Source organism: Equus caballus, chromosome 27 (genome assembly GCF_041296265.1).
Source record: "Equus caballus isolate H_3958 breed thoroughbred chromosome 27, TB-T2T, whole genome shotgun sequence".
Taxonomy (NCBI): Eukaryota; Metazoa; Chordata; class Mammalia; order Perissodactyla; family Equidae; genus Equus; species Equus caballus.
Window position 1 is genome coordinate 18,772,420 of NC_091710.1, and position 17,089 is coordinate 18,789,508.

Genomic DNA, 17,089 nt, shown 5'->3' on the forward strand with positions numbered 1-17,089 from the left:
TAAGGGGGAGGACGTAGAAATAACAAGTTAAAATTTTTCTGTCAAGAAATTTCCTGTGAAACAAAGGAAGGAATAACTAAAGGCAGACTTGAGTTTGAAGGGGAGTTTTTTTTAAGATAAGTGTTGAACCTCTTTTCAAGTTAACAGGAAGGAGTCAGAAAAAAGAAAAGGTTGGATTTATAAGAGAAAAATGACACAGTCAATTGATAAAATCCTTGAGAAGACAGGGCCAGACAGGATCCAGAGCACAGATGGAAGGACGAGCCCAGAACAGGAGATAGGATGTGTCCTCTGGTATAACAAGAGGAAAAGAGAATGCATGGAAAGGAAATAAATCTGTGGTGTCAGGGACAGGAGGGGGAGGATATCCGATGTCTCCTGTGTTCTGTGGAAGCAGAGGCAAGCCCAGCTGCTGAGAGAGGCAGGAGAGGAGTTGGAAGCATGTGGAGAAGGTCTGAAAGGGCCCCCATGGAAAGCAAGCAAGAACTGAGCAGAGAAGCACAGAAGTGGCCAAGTGGCCGCACTGTGTGCCTAACTGAATAGGACCAAGATCATAAAGAGACACAGCCTTAAGTTCTGGGATTCTCTGCAGTGGCCCTCACCTGCCTGTGTGCACACGTAGAGAAAATATACAATGCACAGCTAGGGCCTTCTTTCGATTTCTTGCTCTTTGATCAATGTGATAATTTGTTTTTTTCTAAAAACTCAATCATCCATTTCAGTGAGGTTTTAATACTTCATTAGCATTAACTCTCCATAGTTATTCTTTATGAATCTATAATGCTATCCTTTGCAGAATTTTCATTTCCTTTTTCTAATTTTCCTTGACTAACATTCCTGAAAACTAAGATATCCCACATATTTGTTTCCTTTGGCTGTTGCAACAAATTACCACAAATTTGGTAGCTAAAGCAGCACACGTTAATGCTCTGACAGTTATGGAGGTCAGGGGTCCGAAACCAGCTTCACAGGGCCACACTCACTCCAGAGTCACTAGGGAAGAATCTGTTTTCTTGTCTTTTCCAGCTTCTTTGAGCTGCATTCCTTGTGTTCCTTGGCTCATGATCTCTTCAAAGCCGTCTTGCTTGAGTAATCATGTTGCCTTCTTCTGTCTAATCAAATCTCCCTCTGCCTCCCTTTCAGAAGGATGCTCGTGATTGTACTTAGGGCCCCCCAGATATTCCAGTATAATCTCCCCATCTCGAGGTCCTTAACTTGATCACACCTGCAAGGGCTCTTTTACATATAAGATAGCATATTCAGGGAGGGTGGGCTGAGCAAAATGGCAGGGTGAGCTGACCTGGGATTCTCTCCCCTCCAAAATACAACAAAAGATTGGAAGAACTGAATTTCAGAGAATAAACATAATGCCAGCTCGTTAGAGACCTACTATACCAAGAAGGAGGAGATCATAAACCTAGCTTTACACCTTTGGAGGCGCAGGAACGGTAGAGAGAACATCGCTCCCTGCCCTAGAGTCTGCCATCGCTGCGGTGTGGGTCGGGAGGGAGCGGGGGAGGGGCCACATGACCGGGGGATCATCCAGGATTCCTGCCGCTGATTCAGTGGAGACCCGCTGACGGGGGGAAAGCTTCCGTCCACGGGGACCCTATAAATCAAGGGCCTTGGAAGACCAGAGAACAGAACTGATCTGAACCCAGACCGGCGCGTGTGAGTAACAGCCTCTCCCCCCCTAACAAAGCCAGTGGGCGCAGCCATCTTGCCCCAAGGCGAAGAGCTAACACGCCGCTCTCGACCCCCATCTAGTGGCGACAGGCTGTAACTGCAACTGAATTCTACCACCATGAGAAAAAACCGCTCCTCTACCATCCAGCAATTTATAAAAGCCCCAGATCAGAAGGAAAACAATAAAAACACAGAATTAGGTCCTGAGGACTTGGAATTAGGTAAACTAAGTGATAATGAATTCAGAGCAGCTATAATCAAAAAACTCAATGAGGTAGAGAGAAAGAGAAACAAGCCGAGTTCTGGAGTTACTTCACAAAAGAGACTGAAATCATAAAGAAGAATCAAACAGAATTACTTGAGATGAAAAACACAATGGACCAGATAAAACAGAATACGGATTCCCTGAATGCCCGTGTAGACAACCTAGAGGAGAAAATTAGCATAATCGAGGACAGACAGGCTGAATGGTGCCAGACAGAGGAAGAAAGAGAACTAAGAATTTAAAAAAATGAGGAAAATCTCCGAGAGATAATGGATTCAATGAGGAGTAAGAACATAAGGATTATAGGAATTCCCGAGAATATGGAAAAGGAAAATGGAGCAGAAAGTGTGCTTAATGAAATTATTGAAGAGAACTTCCCAAATCTAGGGATCAACGGAGAAATGTGTGTAGAGGAGGGTTTTAGATCTCCTAGATTTGTCAATGTAAAAAGACCCACCGCAAGGCACATAATAGTAAAGTTGGCACATAGGAATGATAAGGAAAGAATACTCAGGGAAGTAAGAAAAAAAAAGAGAATAACCTATAAAGGAGCCCCTATCAGACTGTCAGCGGATTTCTCTACAGAAACCCTACAAGCTAGGAGAGAATGGAGTGATATATTCAAAGTTTTAAAGGATAAAAACCTTCAGCCAAGAATACTCTATCCAGCAAGAATTTCCTTCAGATATGAGGGAGAAATTAAATCTTTTCCAGACAAACAAAAGTTAAGGGAATTTGTAACTAAAAGCCCTCCATTACAAGAAATCCTCAAGAAGGCTCTCATAATCCACAGACTAGGGAGACCGATGGATAGAACCAGAACAGGATAGCAAATATTCAATTATAGCATTAGGGTAAAAGTAAGGAAACTACCAAAACAAGGACGATCTTAGCACTCTAACTACAAATTAATAAGACGAGTTGGAATAAAAAATGAAAATATTTATTTAGGAGGGGAAGAGCAAAGGGTCTAAATCAGTATTGGTTGAGTAAGTAAGAGACCACCAGAGAATAGACTATATTATACACGAGATTCTAAATACAAACTTCAAGGTAGACACTAAAATAAAGTGCAGAACAGAGTCACAAATCATAGATAAGGGAAAATCTAAGAAACCCAGCATAAGAAATTGCAGTATTAAATGGGTAGTCTAAAGCACATAGGCAAAGAAACACAGAAAAACAAGATAATGAGCGACAGATTGACAGCATTAAGTCCACATGCATCAATAATCACTCTCAATGTGAACGGATTGAACTCTCCAATAAAAAGACACAGAGTGGCAAAATGGATTAAAGAACAAGATCCAACAATTTGTGGCCTCCAGGAAACACACCTCAGCCCCAAAGACAAACACAGACTCAGGGTGAAGGGGTGGAGGACAATACTTCAAGCAAATAGCAAGGAAAAAAAGGCAGGTGTTGCAATTCTCATATCAGACCAAGTGGATTTCAAAATAAGACAGGTAAAGAGAGACACAGAGGGACAATATATAATGATCAAAGGGACACTTCATCAAGAAGAAATAACGCTTATAAATATCTATGCACCCAACACAGGAGCACCAAGATTCATAAAGCAACTATTAACAGACCTAAAGGAAGATGTTAAAAACAACACAATAATAGTAGGAGACCTCAACACCCCACTCACATCAATGGACAGATCATCCAGACAGAAAATCAACAAGGAAATAGTGGAGCTGAATGAAAAACTAAAACAATTGGACTTAATACACATATATAGATCACTCCACCCTGAAGGAGCTGAATACACATTCTTCTCAAGTGCACATGGAACATTCTCTAGGATAGACCATATGTTGGGAAACAAGACAAGCCTCTACAAATTTAAAAAATTGAAATAATAACAAGCATCTTCTCAGATCACAGTGCTATAAGGCTAGAAATTAATTACAAGAAAAAAGCTGAGAAAGGCACAAAGATGTGGAGACTAAACAACACACTACTGAACAAGCAATGGATCATTGAAGAAATTAAAGAAGAAATAAAAAAATACCTGGAAACAAATGAAAATGATAGCATGCCATACCAACTCATATGGGATACAGCAAAAGCTGTATTAAGAGGAAAATTCATCGCAATACAGGCACATCTTAACAAACAAGAAAAATAGCAAATAAGCAACCATAAAGCACACCTAACTGAACTAGATAAAAAAGAACAAATGAAGCCCAAAGTCAGCAGAAGGAGAGAAATAATAAAAATCAGAGCAGAAATAAATACTATTGAAACAAAAAAGGCAGTAGAAAGGATCAATGAGACAAAGAGCTGGTTTTTTGAGAAGATAAATAAAATTGACAAACCACTAGCCAGACTTACAAAGAAAAAAAGGGAGAAAGCTCAAATAAACAAAATCAGAAATGAGCAAGGAGAAATAACAACAGACTCTGCAGAAATACAACAGATTATAAGAGAACACTACAAAAAACTATATGCCAACAGAATGGATAACCTAGAGGAAATGGATAAATTCCTGGACTCCTACAATCTCCCAAAGCTCACTCAAGAAGAGGCAGACAATTTGAACAGACCAATCACAAGGAAAGAGATTGAAACAGCAATCAAAAACATCCCAAAGAATAAAAGCCCAGGACCAGATGGCTTTCCTGGGGAATTCTACCAAACTTTCAGAGAGGATTTAATACCTATCCTTTTCAAGCTATTCCAAAAAATTAGGGAAGATGGAACACTTCCTAACACATTCTATGAGGCCAACATCACACTGATACCAAAACCTGACAAGGACACCACGAAAAAAGAGAACTACAGGCCAATATCACTGATGAACATAGATGCAAAAATTCTAAACAAAATTTTGGCAACCAGAATTCAGCAATTCATCAAAAGAATCATACATCAGGATCAGGTGGGATTCATACCAGGGACACACGGATGGTTCAACATCCGCAAATCAATCAACGTGATACACCACATCAACAAACTGAGTAATAAAAACCACATGATCATCTCAATAGATGCAGAGAAGGCATTTGACAAGATCCAACAGCCATTTATGATAAAAACTCTGAACAAAATGGGCATAGAAGGAAACTACCTCAACATAATAAAGGCCATATACGACAAACCCATAGCCAACATCATACTCAATGGGCAAAAACTGAACCCCATCCCCCTGAAAACAGGAACAAGACAAGGATGCCCTCTATCACCACTCTTATTTAACATAGTACTGGAGGTCCTGGCCAGAGCAATCAGGAAAGAAAAAGGAATAAAAGGAATCCAAATAGGGAAGGAAGAAGTGAAACTCTCACTGTTTGCAGACGACATGATCTTATATATAGAAAACCCCAAAGAATCCATTGGAAAACTGTTAGAAGTAATCAACAACTACAGCGAAGTTGCAGGGTATAAAATCAATTTGCATAAATCAGTAGCATTTCTATACTCCAGTAATGAACCAACAGAAAAAGAACTCAAGAATACAATACCACTCACAATCACAACAAAAAGAATAAAATACCTTGGGGTAAATTTAACTAAGGAAGTGAAGGACCTATATAATGAAAATTACAAGGCCTTTCTGAGAGAATTGGATGACGACATAAGGAGATGGAAAGACATTCCATGTACATGGATTGGAAGAAAAAACATAGTTAAAATGTCCATTCTACCTAAAGCAATCTACAGATTCAACGCCATCCCAATCAGAATCCCAATGACATTCTTTACAGAATTAGAACAAAGAATCCTAAAATTCATATGGGGCAACAAAAGACCCCGAATTGCTAAAGCAATCCGGAGAAAAAAGAACAAAACGGGAGGCATCACAATCCCTGACTTCAAAACATACTACAAAGCTACAGTAATCAAAACAGCATGGTACTGGTACAAAAACAGGTGCACAGATCAATGGAACAAAATTGAAAGCCCAGAAAGAAAACCACACATCTATGGACAGCTTATCTTTGACAAAGGAGCTGAGGGCATACAATGGAGAAAAGAAAGTCTTTTCAACAAATGGTGCTGGGAAAACTGGAAAGCCACATGTAAAAGAATGAAAATTGACCATTCTTTTTCACCATTCACTAAAATAAACTCAAAATGGATAAAAGACCTAAAGGTGAGACCTGAAACCATAAGGCTTCTGGAAGAAAACGTAGGCAGTACACTCTTTGACATCAGTATTAAAAGGATCTTTTCGGACACCATGCCTTCTCAGAGAAGGGAAACAATAGAAAGAATAAACAAATGGGACTTCATCAGATTAAAGAGCTTCTTCAAGGCAAATGAAAACAGGATTGAAACAAAAAAACAACCCACTAACTGGGAAAAAATATTTGCAAGTCATATATCTGACAAAGGCTTAATATCCTTAATATATAAAGAACTCTCGCAACTCAATCACAAAACATCAAACAACCCAATCAAAAAATGGGCTGGAGACATGAACAGACATTTCTCCAAAGAAGATATACTGATGGCCAATAGGCACATGAAAAGATGCTCATCATCGCTGATCATCAGGGAAATGCAAATCAAAACTACACTAAGATATCACCTTACACCTGTTAGAATGACAAAAATATCTAAAACTAATAGCAACAAATGTTGGAGAGGTTGCGGAGAAAAAGGAACCCTCATACACTGCTGGTGGGAATGCAAACTGGTGCAGCCACTACGGAAAACAGTATGGAGATTCCTCAAAAAACTAAAAATAGAACTACCATACGATCCAGCCATCCCACTACTGGGTGTTTATCCAAAGAGCCTGAAGTCAGCAATCCCAAAAGTCCTGTGCACCCCAATGTTTATTGCAGCACTGTTTACAATAGCCAAGACGTGGAAGCAACCTAAGTGCCCATCAACAGACGAATGGATAAAGAAGATGTGGTACATATCTACAATGGAATACTACTCAGCTGCAAAACAGAACAAAATCATTCCATTTGCAATAACATGGATGGACCTTGAGAGAATTATGTTAAGTGAAATAAGCCAGCAAGAGAAAGATAATCTGTGTATGACTCCACTCATATGAGGAATTTAAAACTATGGACCAAGAACAGTTTAGTGGATACCAGGGGAAAGGTGGGGTGGGGGGTGGGCACAAAGGGAGAAGTGGTGCACCTACAACATGACTGACAAACATTAATGTACAATTGAAATTTCACAAGATTGTAACCTATCAATAACTCAATAAAAAAAAAAAAGATAGCATATTCAGGTTCCAGGGACTTGGAGCCAGATCTCCTGGGAGGCTATTACTCAACCTGCCGCATCTTGCATTCTGTGTTGGAACTGCCAGTCCTACATGGCACTCAAGGAGGTCTGCAAATGCTACAGGGAAGGAAACAGCTACTGAAGGGAATGCATGACTCTGTGAGCACGTGGGGGTGGCAAGGGCAGTTCAGTCAGACCAGGATACAGACTCAAAGAAGAGAGATGAGTCATAAATCGTGAATCTCATGAGCTCATTGTGAGGTTGCTACAGAAGTTATGATGCATCGTTTTGCAGGTGGGAGAGTGAGCTTGAGAGATGGAGAAACTGAGACCCAAAAAGAAAATAGTTACCTACATCCAGTAGAGAAAATGACACCCAACTTTCTATTCTCACATGCCTCTAACACTCACAGTTTATTCGTGCCTTACTTGCCGAGCCTTTGCTCATTGTTATATCTCCAACACGCTTAAGAAAGTCATTAACTTTAACAAAAAAGTTTTTATACTTCTACATTTCATCCCCGTTGCCTCTCCTTCATGAAACTACCAATTTTCTGGGACAAAGAAGGTCCTTGACCAGCATCACCACACAGTGCCTCTAAACCAGCTTCAGTTTCTCTTCCGTGTCATGGTGCCCTTAAAGTTTCCCAGTTCAGTTGTGCATCAGTATTCATCACTGGGCATTATGGCAGCACAGTGCAAACCCAAAGCATTACCAAAAAAACCATTCTGGGCCAAGAAGGGCTAGAAATGAAAATTATTTTGATTTAGGAACCCTGATATCATTCTTATAAAAGTATCTGCTTTCTGTTAAATGATTTACACAGCAGAGAGGACTGGAGAATTACCAGAAGTGGTATTTCTTCCTATTGTTCCCATTCTTAGACAGAGGAGATCCCAACATCTTGAGTTGATATCCAAAAATTTTAATGGAATAACAAAGGAACATTCTAATCAAGAAAGTAAATTTCACATCTCAATCAGTAGCTTTCCAAAAATTATCAATGACATATGGTTATGTTTTATATGAACATATACGTATCATTATGTATTTTCAGACACATGAGAGTCCCAGGAGCCAGGAGACCTCGGGGTTTGAGGCTGGCTCTAGCCTGGCCCCAGCACCATACTTTACCATTTGACAAGCATTTCCCCATCAGGACCTCACGTTCCGCGGTTGTGAAGTGGCAGAGTCGCACGAAATGATTCTTGTGGTTGATCTCTCACAGCTCATGCTTGTAGGGTTTTACCCACAAGTCAAAAGATTAAGGAGAATTCTTCAACAGTCTATAAAATTTTTAGCTGAGATCATCATGGAAAAAGTAGCTCTCACTCAGATACATCCACACAGACGTCTGACTCATACATTTTATTCACGTCAGTCAGTCTGAGCCAAACGGGATTCTGCTATCTCCGCAGCTATGGCCTAAGCACATTCCTCCTTTACAAGCCCTTTGATGTGGAAAGTTTCTAAATCTTTGCTAGGTTTGCTACCCAGAGTATTTTTGGGGAGGTCACATCCTTTTGAAAACGCTTAAATGCTTAACACAAGGCCACATACCCATTAAAGTAAAGGCAATGTTCTTTCTATAAAAGGAATTTCATCGCCTTAGAATTTAAGAAGTTATCCTGGGGGCCTGCCTGTGGCCAGAGTGAGCGGTTAAGTTCCCGCACACCGCCGTGGTGGCCCAGGGTTCCGCTGGTTCAGATCTTGGGTGCTGAGGGGGCGTCCCACATGCCACAACCAGAAGGACCCACAACTAAAATGCAGAACAATGCACGGGGCGGGGGCGGGGACGGGAGGGCAGGTTTCAGGGAGAAGAAGGAAAAATAACAAACAAAAAAACAAAAAACACTTATCTTGAAGAAAATGGCAAAAAAGTATACATGATATATTTAGCCTTGAAAAATGTCTTACAGGATTTCACACCAAGGACTATTTAAACATTTAAATTATTATAAGTTTTGTAGTTTTGTCAAGAATGAGGAAAGGGCTAAAATCAGAGGTTGGAAACTACAGGTCAGATCTGCCCCAGATATTTTAGTTTGGCCCACACAGAATCCTAAAAATTCAAAAATTTTATTTAAAAGCATTGAATTGGGGCTACTGTTGAAAAATAGGAAGATCGGGCGCCCTGAGCCGGGTCCTGCAGTCCCCGCACTCTCCGGCGCCTGCCCACAGCATTGCTTTCACTCACATTGCTTCCTGCCCCTGTGGGAATCCAGGTTTACTCCCTGTGTCCTGAGGCAATGAATAAGGAATAAAAATAAATGCTCAATCTTTATGAAAGTGATCTGGAGGAGAGAGCACAGGAATTTCTCCTCTTTTATCATTTATGGCTAGCGCTTTTAAAGTTGAGAAATGCCAAACTGGCGGGGGCAAACTGCAGGGAGACCTCCCAGGCAGCGTGGGTGGGGAGGGAAACGGCAGAGAAGCCTCCGTGAGGGCACGTGAAACGCTGCGTTTGGGAGAACTGCCTTAACCGGAACCAGTATGAGGCATGAGCGTCTCGGAGCCCCAGCCCCGCCTTAGAATTCAGGAGCGATTCCGCTGCCCACCGCCGCCAACTGGATGGGCCACATTTGCGGTGACACATATGGATGCCAGTTCCTTCTTCTGGGAAATTATGGGGATCTGTGCTATAGGGGCTATAAAATAGATCTGTGAGTGGCTACAATTCCTAAGTAGATGTTAAAATAATTCCGGAAAGATAGACTCTGTCTGAAAATACATGGTTTGAAATGAAACTTGCCCCAAATGCAAATTCTAGAGCAAGGATAAATTGTACGTTTTCTTTATAACTTTGGCACCATTTGGCATAGAAGCTTTAATTTAATTTTGTGAATAGGTAATACATTCACATGATTCAAACACCAAAAAGGATTTTAAAAAATGGATATCTCCCTCCCACTCCTCAACATATGCCCCGTTCTTCCCCACCCCCACCAAACGCACAGTTCTTGGTTTTTTTCGTTTAGAGAACCGTTATACATATGGGAGCAGGTTGATATATTTTATCTTCTCCCTCCTATTTAAAATAATTAATATCATACCCCACACATCCTCCTGTACCTTGCTTCTTTTCACTCAGCAATATATTCTGGAGATTGTTCCTCATCTGTACATAAAAAGCCTACTTGTTCCTTTTATAGATATGAAAAAGCCATTGTATACATGTGCCATAATCTATTCAGCCAGTCCCCATTGCTGGACATTTGGATTGCTTTGAATATTCTACTACTATACACAATGCTGCAATGAAAAACCATCAACATATGTTATTTTATATATATACTAGTATTAGTATAGAAGAAGTTTCTAGAATTGGAACTGCTGTGCGACAAGATATACGCATTTGTAACTTTCATAGCCAAAGGGCCCTTCCTAAGGCTGGCACCAATTTACCCTCTCACCACCAATGTTTAAGAATGCCTGTCTCCCCACAGTCTCCCCCACAAATCTATTAACAAATTGGGGGAACTACTATGTCCTAGTGGTCTGTTCGTGCACTAGTCCTCGTGGTTTTAATCACCAGTTTATTCTTTGGTGGGGCTAATCCCCACCTGTTGCTCTTCTTCTTCTTCTTTTTTTTTTTTTTTTGAGGAAGACTAGCCCTGAGCTAACTACTGCCAGTCCTCCTCTTTTTGCCGAGGAAGCCTGGCCCTGAGCTAACATCCGTGCCCATCTTCCTCTACTTTATATGTGGGATGCCTACCACAGCATGGCGTGCCAAGCAGTGCCATGTCTGCATCTGGGATCCAAACGGGTGAACCCTGGGCCGCTGAGAAGCAGAACGTGCGAACTTAACCACTGCGCCACTGGGCCGGCCCCTGTTGCTCTTCTTTTATAGAACTTTTGGGCAATTCTCATGGTTTTCCTTCTTTCCGTATTAAGTTAGGAATCACCTGGACCAGCTCTTCTGATCTGATGGGCTCCTCACTTTGGCAGGCCATGTTGAAATCCAACTTTGGGCACAGCTCCAGGAGGCGGTGGAGCTCCATCCACTCACCTGTATCTTTGACTTATGTATGTCCTCTCCACTGCTGGTTTATGAGTTTGCTATAAATCGAGTAAAAGCAACCTCATACCCACTTTCAAACCCTGACCCGCTTTTGTGGCTCAGCCTAACTTAGAAGGGGAGTGGCGTAGGGGTGGATGTCTAAAGGAAAAATCAGGATGCTGTTATAAAAAGGAGAAAGGGATGCTAAAAGGCAAAACTTACAGGAGCCTGTAAAACCTTCCACAGCCCACAAGACTAGGTTAGGTCCCTGTTATAAGCTCCAATAAAACTTGAATTCTGCACTTGTAATATTTTCAGTGTCTGGCAGTGGGAGCAGCTGGTCTCTGGGACCATGCGATGGGGGAACCATGCTGATCACATCGTAACCATGCTGTGAACATCATAATGGAGTTGACTCTTCACCAGTCTGGAGATGACACAGCCATGGCCATGGGCACAGCCATGACACTAGGCAGCAGCTGGAGAACCCCAGTGACTGACATGCCTTTATCCGTGTGACCGAAGGCTTTCTGCAGAGCTTGAGTGCCCTGGTGGCAGCCTACAATTAATACTTCAAGCCAGAGTGCAAGTATGTAGACCTCATCTTCACCTTTCTCTTCTCCATCCTGGTCACAGGGACAACCTGGCCCATCCTAGGAGGTGTGACTCTGGTGCTGATGGAAGGGACACCCCAAGGGCAAGGGCTTCATGGCTGTGTGGGCTCTACTGCTGCTGCCAGAGGGGTGGAAGCCTTGCACAGGCTGCATATTTGGGTCCTGACCAGCCGGTGCTGTCTGTCCACATCAGAACACAGACACTCAGGCATGCTGAAGGTGATCAGTGCCCACCTGCACAGGAAGTTCTGCTTCCACACATGACCATGCAGATTGAGGACTACGCTGAGGACATGTAGGACTGTGAGGAGTCCCAAGGCCCCTTGGACTGACTGACTGGCCAGGTGCCAAACTAGGGCACAGACAGAACCTGCAGGTGGCAGGGCCGAGTGTCCCCAGGCCCAGCCAGAACTCTGCCTACCCCGCTGTGTTAGGTCCCTCTCCCAACCTTGCTCCATGTTCAGTGTGAGGGAATCTTGCCCCGCTCAAGGAAGGGGGCTCTTTACCTATTTTCTCCATCTGACTACAGCCAGCCCCAGGATGGGACTCAGCAGGTGTAAAACTAGTGTAACCCTGCTCCTCCAGCTCCTGGGGTGGCTCCTGGTGGGGCTGTGTTGGTGCCTACCACCAGCCTCACCCAAGGCAATGAGGCACAGTGAGCGGTGATAGAGGGGAAGACTGGCTCAGCTTCTCCACTCCAACCTGTCTCATTTCCCATTTTCAGTCTGTCTGGCCTTTGCCTATGAATCTGTAAAGAAGCCCTGGAACAGAGCCCCCTCTCTCTGCCCATATCAGTGTGGTTTAAGGAGGCCATGGGGGTTGCGGAGTTGTGAGGACACTGCACTCTCATTCGTGTCTCCCTGAGATGAGCCAAGGGGCACCTGAGGCCCATCTGTGCCTTAGTCACTTCAGCTGTGAGCCAAATGTTTCCTTTTCCTTGAGGGAGGAGGCTTCTGACTAGGTAGGGACCTGGCTGGTTTCCTCCTTCCTTACCCCTCAGCCTGGGAAGCTGTGCCCACACAAAGAAGCCCTTGCCATGGGGGGGGGGGGTGCGGGGCAAAGGGGGGCAGGGTGAGATTTCAGCTTGGGTCACACCCTAACAACCTCACAGCCCATGAGCCACTTCTCTTGCCTGATAGTGTCCCAGGGATCAGAGACTGAAGTCAGATATGACTGGGCTAGTTCTGTTGCTGGTACGGCCTGACCTGTTCAGAATTTGGGGATGGAGGACAAAACGGGGCTGTGCAACTGGACAGGAGATACTGGCCTCCCGGGGTTTCTGCTGTGTGAAGATTCCAGAATCGGGGTGTCTTGTGTACAGGATGAAGGGAGTACCTGTCCCTGGTCTCACAGAGTAGGCAGCATGCCCAGTCATCCGATAGCCGTGGGTCTGGTGGTCCGCCATCACAAGCAAGTGCCCTTAGGCAAGTCGGCCTCACTGTGTCTCTGGTTCTCATCTCAACAGAAGGAAGGGCATTCCAGATGGAAATAACCTTAAGAGTCCACCAACAACCAGCACACCACCACAGCTGCTTCTCAGGGAGGACACGTTACTCAGCTGGGCAGCAATGCAGAGAGTGGCTGAGATACTAGGAGAATAAGCTGTAGCCTGACTGGAAAATCTTGAAGGCAATGATCAGATTTTATTTTTGAAGGCAAGGGAAATCCCTCGCCATTATTTGGTGTCTTTTCTCATTATAAAATACATATTTAGTGTTGAAATTAATCACCCATAATCTTATCATCTTGAGAAAACCAGTGTAAATATTTTGATGTTTTTCCTTTTAGTCATATTCCTAAGTAAGTATATGTGTGTATATATTTGTGTGTGTGAGTATGTGTTTATGTGTCTGTGTGTGTTTAGATACAGCTATAAATATCTCTCTAATGTGCCCTCGCTGAATACAATTCACCATGCATTTATTAATTATAAAAATAGTGCACATCATTTTGAGAAATGTAGATAATAAAGGGAAAAAGACACATCTATAGTTCCACCACCCAGAGATGACCTCAGCCAGCACTGTAGCACACTTTCTTCAGGCCTTCTATATAACTTTAAATATTTAAAGATTTAGATCAAAGTATACACACAATTTTATTGGCCTTATAAATCCCTGAGCATGCTCACCCACAGACTTTGATAGGGTAAAGCGCACCTTGCCCTCACACACATACTCAACTGAAGTAATATTTCATGACATCCCATTATAACACAGCAGATCACAAAAGCCTTGCTGCTTGGGCCTTCATGAGGAGCAGGCCCAGTGCTAAAGGCTGATGCACACGGGTCCCTGGGACGCTTTGACTCGGCTGTGTGTTCACAATACCAGCAGTCAGTACACCAGCTGCCACCTTTCCCCCACTGCTCTGCTTCTTTCCTTTAAGCCTGTCTCTTCTGCTCTTAGCATACATCTCTGCTGGCCTTGCTCTCTCCCTCCCTTTCTTTCACAGGTTAACTAAGAAATAAAAGAAGCAGCCTGAAAAATTTAAAAAGCAGCCTGGAAAAAAGTAATTGATAGATAAACCCATCAATTCAAAATATAGAAGGAAAAGATAAAAATAACTTCAAGAAGAAAAAAATAAAACAAATAAATGCTGGTACTATGATGCAAAGAAAATGTATTCAGGATTTTAAGTAGTTTAGTGCAGTTTGTTTCAGAGAACAGTTCATTGACTAAAACTTATCAATACTACTAATAATAAGTATTTAAATTTTTATATTCAAAGCAATCCTGAGGTTAAAATGTGGGGTCAAAAGAGTCACCAGGTAAAAATGATAAGGATCAAGACAGGGAACTACACCCCCGCAGGGACAGTTACTGTTAGTAAAACCGCCTGTACCAGACGCCACTGAGGACGCGCTGCAACTGGAACCCTCACGCTGCCGGTGGGGATGCGAAACGGCGCAGCGACTTTGGAAAGCCGTTGGGAAGACGTCTGAAATATTAAACGTGTGCCTACTATGTGACCTAGTCACACCACTCCTATATATTTATGCAAGAGAAATGAAACGCTATGTCCACACAAAGACTTTTATGTGAATGTTCATAGAAACTTTATTTGTCACAGCCAAAAACCTGAAACAACCCGAATAACCATCAAGAGCTGAATAGCTAGACAGACTCTAGCATCTCCATGCGACGGAACGTGACTCAAGAATAAAAAGGAGTGAACTGTAGTGTACAGGGCAGCGGTACAGATGAATCTCACAGGAACTTTGCTGAATATGAGCCAGACAACCAAAGAGTACATAACATTTGATTCCATTTATATAAAATTCTAGAAAATACAAACAACTAGTGACAGAAAGTAGATTGATAGTTGACTATGGATGAGGGCAGGTGGGGGAACTGGGAGGAACAAGAGGAAGAAATTACAAAGGAGCACAAAAACTTTCGGGGGTGATGAAAATGTTCATTGTCTCGAACGCAGTTTTCACTGGTATACTTTAAATACGCACAGTTTATTTCGTGAAAATTATACTTCAATAAATGTTTTATAAAAAAGGTAAAGCATTTGGGGCAGGCCCAGTGGCACAGAGAAAGAGAAAAAAAAGTGGAACTTGCTCTATCCACTACCAAGGTATTATATAAAGACATAATGATTAAATAGTGTAGTATTATTCCAGTAATAAACAGATGAATGGAACAGAATAGAGAGTTCAGACGCTGACCCATGGATATAAGAATTTACAGATAAGAAAGTTGAAGTTCAAAAGCAGTGGAGGGTTGGACATATTCCTCAATCAACAGAGTTGGAAAGACTTTCTAGACACCAGGAAGTAACAAATTTATCCTTTCTACAAACAATTCAGACAATAAAGTGCAGCTGTATTAAGACATATATAAAAACAAAACTATAAAAAGATGTTTAAAACATATGGGTATACTTATGACCTTTCAGTAGAAAAGAATTTCTCATCGAATTCACAGAAAGCAAAAGTCATAAACCTAAAGGCTAAATGTATGATGAACGCAGATTGGAAGAAAATATTTGTAGTATATATGACACAGCAAAATGTTTTTTCCCAGAATATGTAGAAAGTTCCTACCAGAAAAAAAAGAAAAGAATCTGTAAAAAGATGGGGAAAAGAGATATAAAGAAAAAAATCACAGAGGAGTAAGTAACTACAGATGGCTATTAATATGTGAAAAGATACCCAATCGCACTAGTAACTGGTGCGATGTAAGTTAAAGCAATTAAGACAGGTATTTTCAACCAGTAGATCATCAGACTGGCAAAATTAGAAATTTGATAACAGCGTTGGCAAGATTCAGTGCTAATGGATGTGTAAACTGGTGCATATGCTTAGAGGTACACATTTTAGTGTATTGGTAGTCACTGCTGATTATCCAGAATTCTATTTCTTGATTGATGCTTCTTGCTATCACTCATGTGTTCAAGGATTCAGGGCTAAAAACGTTTATGGCAGCTTGGTTGGGAGTAGCGAAAAATTAGGAACAGTATAAATACTCACCAATAAGGATAAACTATGATCTATCTCTACTGTGCGACAATAGGCGGCAGTTCAGAAAAGAGCAGATCTTCATAGACTCACATGGAAACGTGACAAAATGTATTATTGAGTAAGATATAGAATATGATACCCTTTACAGAAAAGAACTAAAGATACTGTATACTTCTATAAGTGCACACACTAAATGCATTTAAATACATAGGAAACAAGTATGGAGGGACCAATGATAAATTTATCGTGATGGTTTTATCTGAGAAAGGAGAGGGGCAAGTAATTGGAGGAGATGGTTAACAGTGAATATAACTTGATCTAAAATGTGTTAATATTATGCAAGAAAAGGGATTACTTCTGAAAGTAAACTTCAATTTTTTACGATCACCCACGATACATGCCAAGAAGGATGTGACTGCCATCATCGCTCTAATTAGCCCCTGTGAGTGTGTGAGGGGCACAAAAGCACCCAAAGAACCTTCCAAGGTCTCCAAGATGTGCAGAAGGAAGGTGCTAAATCTATCTCAAGACATGGCCTCTCAGTAGACACTAATTTGGCATTCGTTATTATCTTCTATTAGAGCCTGAGAGCCTCATAAGAGCTCTGCTGGGATGGGGCTGCCTGGGGAGGGGATGGATGTGGAGGAGAGGGGCAGGGCGGCACATGGCATGGTGGTTTCCTATTACTGCATAACAAATTACCACAAACTGAGTGACTTGAAACAGTTATCACCACAATTTCTGTGGGTAGGGAATCTGGCCCTCTTCAAGGCTGTGGTGTCATCTGAAGCTCAGCTAGCGAAGGCTCTGCTTTCCAGCTCTTGTGATTGCTGGCAGAACTCAGGTC

At 42.0% G+C, this 17,089-nt stretch overlaps 1 long non-coding RNA gene across 1 annotated transcript; it reads left to right on the forward strand.

The window, feature by feature from the left end:
• Nucleotides 1-11,586: 11,586 nt before the first annotated feature.
• On the forward strand, nucleotides 11,587-13,497 carry LOC138921122 (uncharacterized). The gene is made up of 2 exons (XR_011433404.1): nucleotides 11,587-11,746; nucleotides 13,237-13,497. It is a non-coding gene; the product is annotated as an uncharacterized lncRNA (long non-coding RNA).
• The last annotated feature ends 3,592 nt before the right edge of the window (nucleotides 13,498-17,089 follow it).